This window comes from Callithrix jacchus, chromosome 11, assembly GCF_049354715.1.
Source record: "Callithrix jacchus isolate 240 chromosome 11, calJac240_pri, whole genome shotgun sequence".
Classification (NCBI taxonomy): Eukaryota; Metazoa; Chordata; class Mammalia; order Primates; family Cebidae; genus Callithrix; species Callithrix jacchus.
Genome location: NC_133512.1, coordinates 17,018,317 through 17,028,146, shown reverse-complemented (window position 1 = coordinate 17,028,146; position 9,830 = coordinate 17,018,317). Strand labels below are relative to the sequence as shown.

General features: G+C 36.9%; 1 long non-coding RNA gene across 1 annotated transcript in view; it reads right to left on the bottom strand.

The window, feature by feature from the left end:
* Positions 1–5,005: 5,005 nt before the first annotated feature.
* The window catches only part of LOC118143849 (uncharacterized), a 93,179-nt gene continuing 88,354 nt past the window's right edge, over positions 5,006–9,830 (bottom strand). The window contains exon 4 of the long non-coding RNA XR_004728341.3: positions 5,006–8,748. This is a non-coding gene — a long non-coding RNA (uncharacterized LOC118143849). The remainder of the gene's footprint in view (positions 8,749–9,830) is intronic.

Here is a 9,830-nt window from a genome sequence, read left to right as displayed (position 1 = left end):
TGTTCTGTAAATATCTGTTAAATCCATTCGTTCCAAGGTATAATTTAAATACATTGTTTCTTTGTTAATGTTCTATCTTGATGACTTGTCTAGTGCTGTCAGTGGAGTATTAAAGTCGCCTACTCTTAGTGTGTTGCTATCTATCTCATTTCTTAGGTCTAGGCGTAATTCTTTTATAAATTTGGGAACTCCAGTGTTAGGTGATATATATATATATATATTTAGGACTATAATTATTTTCCTGTTGGACAAGTCCTTTTATAAGTATGTAATGTCTCTCTTTGTCTTTTTTAACTGCTATTGCTTTAAAGTTGGTTTTGTCTGATATAAAAATATCTACTCCTGCTCACTTTTGGGGTCCATTTGCATGAAATATTGTTTCCCACCCCTTTACCCTGAGTTTATATGAGTCCTCATGGGTTAGGTGACTCTCTCTTGAAGACAGCAGATACTTGCTTGGTGAATTCTTATCCTTTCTGCTGTTCTGTATATTTTAAGTGGAGCATTTAGGCCATTTACATTCAATGTTAGTACTGAGATGTGAGATACTATTCTATTAATTATGCTATTTGTTGCATAAATGCCTTAGATTTTTTTCATTATGTTTTTATTCTATAGATCTTGTGAGATTTATGTTTTAAAGAGGTTCTATTTTGGTGTATTTCAAGGAATTGTTTCAAGTTTTAGAGCCCCCTTTAGCCGTTCTTGAAGTGCTGGCTTGGTAGTAGTGAATTCTTTCAACATTTGTTTCTCTAAAAAATACTGTATCTTTCCTTCATTTGTATAGCTTGGTTTTGTTGGATATAAAATTCTTGGCTGATAATTATTTTGTTTAAGAAGCCTAAAGATAGGTCTCTAATTCCTTCTAGTTTGTAGGGTTTCTGCTGAGAAATCTGCTGTTAATTTGATAGGTTTTTCTTTATAGGTTACCTGATGCTTTTGCCTCACAGCTCTTAAAATTCTTTCCTTCATCTTGACGTTAGATAACCTGATGACCATGTGCCTAGGCAATGATCTTATTGCAATAAATTTCCCTGGTTTTCTGGGAGCTGCTTGTATTTGAATGTCTAGATCTCTAGCAAGGCCTGGGAAGTTTTTCTAGATTATTCCCTTAAACATGTTTTCCAAACTTTTAGATTTCTCCTCTTCCTTGAAAACATGAATTCTTCTTAGATTTGGTAGCTTAACATAATCCCAAACTTCTTAGAGGCTTTGTTTATTTATTTATTAATTTACTTTTTTCTTTATCTTTGTTAAAAGCCTTTCCTTTGAGCTCTGAACTTCTTTCTTCTACCTGTTTGATTCTATTGTTGAGACTTTCCGTTGTATTTGACATTTCTCTAAATGTGTCTTCCATTTCCAAAAGTTGTGATTGTTTTGGACATATGCTATTTATTTCACTGAAGATTTTTCAATTCATATCTTCTATGACAATTCTGATTTCATTAAATTGAACTTCACCTTTCTCTGGTCCCCCCCCCCCGCCTTGATTAACTTAATAATTGACATTCTGAACTCTTTTTCTGGCAATTCTGAGGTTTGTTTCTTGGTTTGGATCCATTGCTGGTGACCTAATGGGATCTTTTGTGTGTGGGGGGAGAGGGTAAAGAACTTCATTTTTTTCATATTACCAGGACTGTGTTTCTTTTATTCCTTCTCATTTGGGTAGACTATGCCAGAGGGAAGATCTGGGGCTCAAGGACTGCTGTTCAGATTCTTTTTACCCCTGGTGTGCTCCCTTGATGTTGTGCTCTTCCCTTCCCCTAGAAATGTGGCCTCCTGAGAGTCACACTACAGTGATTGTTATTTCTTGTCTGGATGTAGCCACCCAGTGGAGCTACAAGGCTCTGGGCTGGTACTAGGGTGTGTCTTCATGGAGTCCTGTGATGTGAATCATCTTTAGATGTTTCTGCTGCAGATACCAGCACCTGATCCAGTGGAGGTAGCAGGAGAGTGAAGTGTACTCTGTGAGTCCACATAGCTGTAGTTTTGTTTACAGTACTACTTTTGTGTTCGTTGCCCTCCAGCCAGGAAGTAGCACTTTCAAGAGCACATTAGCTGCAATAGCATAGGGAGGATCAGGTGGTGAGTGAAGCCATAGAACTCCCAAGAGACTATATCCTTTGTCTTCAGCTGCAGGGACAAGCAGAGAAGGACCATGAGGCAGGGTTACGCATGTCTGAACTCAAACTCTCCTTGGTGGGGCTTGCTGTGCTTGCTATGGTGAAGGCAGGGATGGTTCTCAGGCCAATGGAGTTATATTCCCCTGGTGATTATGGCTACCTCTGCTGCTTCATGTAGGTTGCCAGGGATGTGGGGGGAAAGTGGGCAGTTACAGTCTTACCTTCCCATGCAGCCCAAAAGGCCTGTCTCACTCCTACTGTGCCCCCCACCCACCCCACAACAACACTGAATTTATTTCCAGGCAGCAGGTGAGCAGGGCCGAGACCATGCCCCAGGCTACCAGCCTCTTGGCTGAGGAAGCAAGCAGAGCTTTCAGGTTTCACGCCTCCCTGCGTGCAATAACTTCTTTGCTGTGTCTGCACTCCCAATTTGCCCCCTCCACCAGGTTCTGTCCAGCACATCTTGCATTTGTTCAAAATTGTTACAAAGTTCAGCTGCAAGTTTTTTTTTTTCCCTGTGGTGTTTCCCCAGTTCCTCTGGCAGACCTCCACAAGGATACTTGTGAAACAAAGGCAGAAATGGCTTCCCTGGGGACTGAGAGTGCCCACGGGGCTCTTTCCCCTGCTTCTTGAATCCTTTTATTTTGCTTGGCTCTCTAAATTTGTTTCGGCTCCAGTTAAGGTCCAATCCTTTTCCCATGATCTGGACCTTCAGGTTCCTCAGTGATGGTGTGTGTTCAGGGACAGAAAATTCCCCTTTCATACTCAGGGCACTCACAGTTTTTTGGCTGTCTCCAGGGGCCTACAGCAGCAATCCACTTCCTTCAAAGGGCCTGTGGATTCTCTCAGATTTCCTACTATGTTCCTGTGGTAGTTCTTGGAACAAATTTGTAATGTGAATTTCCACATGCTGCTCTATCTATCCAAGCCCAAGAGTAGATTTTAAATGTTCTCTTAACAAAAAATAAGTATGTTAAATAGTTCATATGTTAATCTGTTGGATTTAGCTATTTCACAATATATACATATTTGAGAGGTCAACTAACCTAAAAAAAAGAAAAAGAAAAAATATCGTATCATTTTGAAAACTCGTGAAAACTTAATTTTAAAAATGTTTCTCAAGAAAAATCATTCTGTTCTGCTAGATAGATTAATCAATGAAAATATAATTATCAGTTGGTGAAAGACACTTTTGCAGATGTTATGAAAGATATTTAAAAGTTTAAGAAAAAAATCAGAAATTAATAACCTCCCAAAAAAGAAATAATCAGAACAAAATGGTTTCACTGGTGAATTCCACCAAACATGTAAGAAAGAAATGTTATTAATTTTCTGCCAATTCTCTTCATAATCTCTTCTAAAAAAACATAAGCAGAGGGGCTATTTCCTAACTCATTCTATGAGACCAATGTTACACAAATATCAAAACTAGATAAAGACATTACAATAAAGGAAAACTAAAGATTTATACCTCTCATGATCATCAATCCAAGAATCCTCAACAAAATATTAGTCAACTGAATCTCACAATTTATAAAAGAATTATAAACTGCAACCAAGGAAAGTGTATTTCTGTCATTGAGGGCTGGTTCAGCATTAGCAATTCACTCAATGTGATCCACTCTATCAATAGACACAAGGGGAAAAAATTACATGATTTTTAAAATTCATGCAGAATAATCATTTGACAAAATCTAATATCCATTCACAATAAAAACTCTAAGTAAAATAGAAATTCAGAAGCAACTCCCTGAACTAGATCAATATCTTCAAAAATATACAGCTAAGATGATTCTTATTGGTATAAGACTAGATGCTTTCACAAGGAAATTTAAAGTATACACATTTGAAAGGAAGAAATAAAACTGTTTTTGTTTGCAGATGGCATGGTTGTCTATGTGGAAAATCCCAAACAATAGACAGAAAACTTCTTGGAACTAAGAAGCAATAGAAATATAAAGTTAATATATAAAAGTAAATTTCTTTTCTATATATGAGCAATGCACAGTTGCAATTTGAAATTTTTAAAAATGCCATTTTACAATAGCACCAAAAAATGAAAGATATAACTTTAACAAATTATGTATAGGATCTTATGTAGAAAACTGCAAATCTCTGATTGAAGAAATAAAAGACTATTTAAATAAATAAAAGATGTTCTGTGCTCATGGAATGAAATACTCAGTATTGCTAACATGTCTTTCCAAATTTGAACTAGAGATCTAATAAAATAAAAAACCAAAATTCTTACAAGCTATTTTGTAGACATCTACACACTGAATATAAAATTTATATGGAAAGTCAAAAGACTTGGGAAACCAAACAATATTAAAGAACAAAGTTGAAGAATGCATACTGCCCGTTTTCAATAATTATTTTAAAGCTACAGTAAAGTTGTGGTATAGTAATGTAGAAAGAATAGACAGATCAATGGAAAATAACTGGGAATTCTGAAATAGACCCATAAACATATTGACAATGAAGCAAAGGCAATTCAGTTGAGAACAACACTCTTTTCAACAAATGATGCTGACACGAATGTGAAAAAATAAAAATTTGGAGACAGAGTTTGTACCTTGCACAAAAATTGACTCAAAATTCGTCATAGACATTTTATAGTAAGTTATCTAAATGTAAAATGCCAAACTGTAAAACTTCTAGAAGAAAAAATTGCAGAAAATCTAGGTAATCTTGAGTTTCATTATGTGTTTTTAACTGCAACACCAAAAGCTTGATCCAAGAAAGAAAATTTGGTAAGTTGTATTTTACAAAATTGAGAACTTCCGTTCCATGAAGGGCACTGTTAAAAGAACAAAAATACAAATTTTATGTAGGGCTAAAATGTTTTCTGAACACATATCTGATAAATGACATGTCAAAAATATATGGAGATCTTTTAATCTTCAACAATAAGAAAGCAAACAACCCAATTTTAATAAATGGACAAAAGATGTGATTAGACAACTCACCAAATTAAGTAGATAGATCACAAATTAGTATATACAAGAATGCTTATTTATATATCATTAGGGAATACCGCTACACAGTTATTAGAATAGCTAAAGTCCCAATCACTCACAGTACCAAATGCTGACAAGAATATGGAGCCACAGAAACTCTCATTCATTAGTGCTGATATTCAGACTGCTACAGCCACTTTAGAAAACAGTTTGGCAGTTTCTTACCGAGTTAAACATAGACTTATAATCCAGAAATCATATTTCTAGGTATTTCCCAAATGAATTAATACGTCCACAGAAAGGTTTAAAGTAGCTTTACTTATAATTGGAAAAACTGGGAGCAACTAAGATGTCCTTTAATAGGTGACTGGATATACAAACTACGGAATATAGACAATGGAATATTATGAAATGAGAATTAAGGTACAAAAGGCATGGATGAAACTTCAGTGCATGCTCTAATTGACAGAGATGAATTTTAAAGACCCAGATTCTGTGTGATTCCAACTATGTGATATTCTAGAGAAGTCAGACTGTAGATATAATAAAGAGATAAGTGGTTAACAGCAGTTTGGTTCAGAGGAGGGTTGAATAGGTAAAGGAAAAGATGTTTTAGGCTCTGAAACTATGTTGCATTATACCATCATGGAGGACACATGACGGTATGCATTTGTCAAAACCCACAAGACTTTATAGTACAGGGAATAATCTTAATGCATTAAAGTGAATTTTAAAAATAATGTATTGAGCCCAAAAGTTTGAGACCAGTCTGGGAAGCACAGTCAAACCTTGCCTTTGAAAAATGTAGAAAATAAAATTAGTCAGGCATGGTGGCATGCCCTAGCTACTTAGAAGGCTGAGATGGGAGATTGCTTGAGGAGCTCAAGACTGTAGTGAGTGTGATTGTGCCACTGCACTTCAGCCTGGGTGATACAGCAAAATTGTTAAAGAGAGAGAGAGAGAGAGAGAGAGAGAGAGAGAGAGAGAGAGAGAGAGAGAGAGAGAAAGCAAAAGAAAAAGAAAAAGAAAAGTGTTATAAAAATAAGAGATTGACAGAATCTAGGATGGAACTTAGAATGTGACAAAATAGTCTGTGTTACAAATGTATGCACAGACTTAACAGAAAGGGTGGAGGAAGGGTCATAACCTTAGCAATTCTGGAAATCAGTGGAGGATTCACAGGGCATCAGTTAACAGTACTGATAGCTCTATACATATGTACACAAGAACGAACAACTTAGTCTGATAGTGCTATATGTATGTACACTAGAATGAAGTGAAACTTAGTAAGCTCTTGGTTGATGATGTGAGCCAGGTTTCTCACTGTCAGAGACAGTTTACAAATAAGCAAGGGGAGAAGTCTGGGATGACTTATGTGGCAATGGATTAGGGTTAGTGATGTCAGTATGAACTCACATTTAGTTTGATATAGATTCAGATGTGTATAAATAGAAGTGGGTATAGGCATGTATTTATACATGGGCTAGTACGCAAATATATTTTCCTGCCATCAGCTGAGAGAGCTTGGGCTATCCTAGCAGCAGCGAACACACTTTGTGCCCAGATGTTGGTTTCTAATACTATTACCCAGTGAAGAGAACTAGAGCTCCTTAGATAAATCACTGATTCTAAGACTGGGACAGGAAATAGACAAGAGGAGTCTGGGGCATCTTGTAGTTTCCAAAGCTAAGGAAGTGTTCAAATAAAACTCCCACGATTATGAGAGTATGTCAAAGGGACCAGAGCTAACTGAAAGCACTGCCCCTCACCAAGGCTGGAAAAACTTGAGCAATATGGTCCCTAGTAAGTAGTATGGATTATAACCTAATGTATAAAGTGCATGGCTATGAGCTCATGCTAATATAACCAAATGAATTCAGGAGTGTAGACAAATCTCCTATGTAGACACAGTTCCAAATACTTTAATAATTTATTTTATTTTGAAGCTACATACTGAATTTATTAATACAACATTAACTTTCTATGTGTAAAAAAAGTCTTGGTACATAGTAATAAACAAAAGGATGAGGCAAGACACATCACACAGAAACCTTCTGGCTCCTTTCCTCTGTATTCCTGTAGCGCCACTGATGAATTATGAGCACAATCCTCGACTGTTCAAGTGCGGGCTGCACATAGTGACTTAAAAGATACAGTTTGGAAAGAATGGAAAAAGAGTAAATTTAAAGTCGACAAACCTGACAACACCTCTCATTCAGGTGATGAAGGTCAACTTCAAAGCGGAAAGTCATGTTGATAGCATGTACCTTGATGTGATATGATAAGGATGCCACTTTGATTCTGCGGTCCCACTCTCTCAAACCTATAACTCCAGTGTAATTATAAAAAAATCATCAGATGAATCCCAGTGAAGAAGCGTTCTACATAATACCTGACCACAACAGCTCAAAACTCCCAAAGTTATCTCAAAAAGATAAAAAGTCTAAGAAATCATCACAGCCAAAAAGAGCCTCAGGAGACCGAACATCCAAAGCTAATGTAATATCTTGAATGGACTCCTAGATCAGAAGAGGAAACTAGGTAAAAAACAAGCGAATTCGAAAACAGTATGGGCTTTAGTTAGTAATTATCAATATAATAGATGCATTAATTGTAACAGATGTGTTATACTGACAATAATATCTAGCTACATACAATTATGTCGAGTGGTCTAAATAAATTTTATCACATACCAAAAGGGCTTTCAGAGGTCACATTTAGATGATTTCCTCCTCTTTTATTCTGTTCCTTGTAGCTCCTTGCAATATCTTCTCCCTTAAGACTCTACATACATGTTGCTACCCTTGAAGAGTAAAACTGTAGGGTGCATCTACCTTTTAATATAAATCAATAGAATTTAAAAAGTCATTAATGTCAAAGTTATATCTTAGTCTTTTGCAAAATAAAAATGAAATTGTAAAGAAATTCATTTTAAAATACATGACTTTAAGGTGGTAGGTTTGATTTTGGTGAGGAGATCCTCGCTCTGCTAGAGAGGTCTTTTACATCATCCCGTGTGAACATCATATTTTGGCAGTCAGCAGTTCACACCTCGAATACACAGAGGACTTGGCGTGTTGTGTTAAATTGAATGTTATTGTACATTCTATGAAAGATTTCCAAAGGATTTCTGACACACATATTTTGGCTCATAATCCTGAAGGAAATGTTGAAAACTGATGTAAAAAATAGAATTTTATCCTCTTTGTTGCTATGTTCTCAAAAGACCAAAATGAGCTTTTTAGTCATGTATTATAAAATATAATCAGGCTTAGCTCGACTTTAGGTGTTACTTAACTGTGGCGTTCCTAAAATTTATTTTCCCTTCAATTAAGATACCCGTAGTCCTGATACCTACCTGTAATTATGCCTTGAAGGGTTCTCTAAATGTGGACTTCTCAGTTGAGATATAACTAAAACTTTCTAAAACTGCACTTAAAACTGAGAACTCCGCTTTATTTTTTTTTATAGAGTCATCTTTCATTTATAGAAGGAAAATCTCTAAACAGTATATGCTGCAAAGAACTTGAGATGGTCTGCTCTTGGCCTGTGCAGGCCCCAGAGGATTGCCCTTTTGAAATATCTGAGCTAGTCATTTCTCCACTCATTTCTTCAAATGAATCTTCCCATTTCCTGTCTTGGTCTCTTCTGGTCCATTTTTCATCCTACAGCCAGAGAGAACATTTTAAAATGAACCCAATTATGTCACTTTCGTTTATAAAACCCTTCAACCTCTTTCCAGTGCCCACAGGCTGAAGTCCAAAGTTGTTACTGTAACCTGTTACTATAGCACGTGCTTGCCCCACTTCCAGCTTCATTTCCAGTCACTCCTCTCTGTGCATAATGCCAGCAAACCACAAGAAACTTCTCCAAGATCAGGATGTGCTCTCTCGTGACACCATCACACACTAGCCTCTGTCAATTACACTTCCATCTTTACCTAAAAATTCTGACCTATCCTTAGATATCTCGTCCTCCAAGGAGCCTTCAAGCATGCAAAGACGAAATCCACCCGCAGTTTTATAGCCATTGATGAGATAGGCCCAGCAGTCTTTAGCCCCAAGCATTTTGCTGCAGGAGATCCACCTTTTTTGTTTGTTTGCTTGTTTGTTTTGAGAGTAAGGAGTTTTGCTCTTGTTGCCCAGGTTGGAGTGCAATGGCATGATCTCGGCTCACCGCCACCTCCGCCTCCCAGGTCCATGTGATTCTCCTGTCTCAGCCTCCAGAGTAGCTGGGATTACAGGCCTGCGCCACCACGCCTGGCTAATTTTTTTGTGTTTTTAAGAGAAAGGGGATTTCTCCATGTTGGTCAGGCTGATCTCAAACTCCCGAACTCAGGTGATCCGCCCGCCTCAGCCTCCCAAAGTGCTGAGATTACAGGCGTGAGCCATCGCACCTGGCGAGGAGATCCACTTTTTTTGAGAGCTTATTATGGTTAACACTAGTAGTTCTAGTTAGATGAGCTCATTCGTTTATTTATATGCAAATATTGAATGAACACCTATCAGACAGTATTCTTCAAGGGTTCAGAGATCAGCAAATAGGTGCTTGGGCTACAAAACAATTACTGCTCTCATGAAGTTCTTTTTCTTTTTTTCTGGGAGTAGGCAAAGAATCAGCATATACGAAATAAAAGTGAATTAAATGGTATTTTAGAAGGTGATAAATGCTGTAGGCATGAGGATTGGAAAAAGATAAAAGAGATTGAGAGAAAAGAGGGTAGAATATAGCATTTGAATGTTCCAAT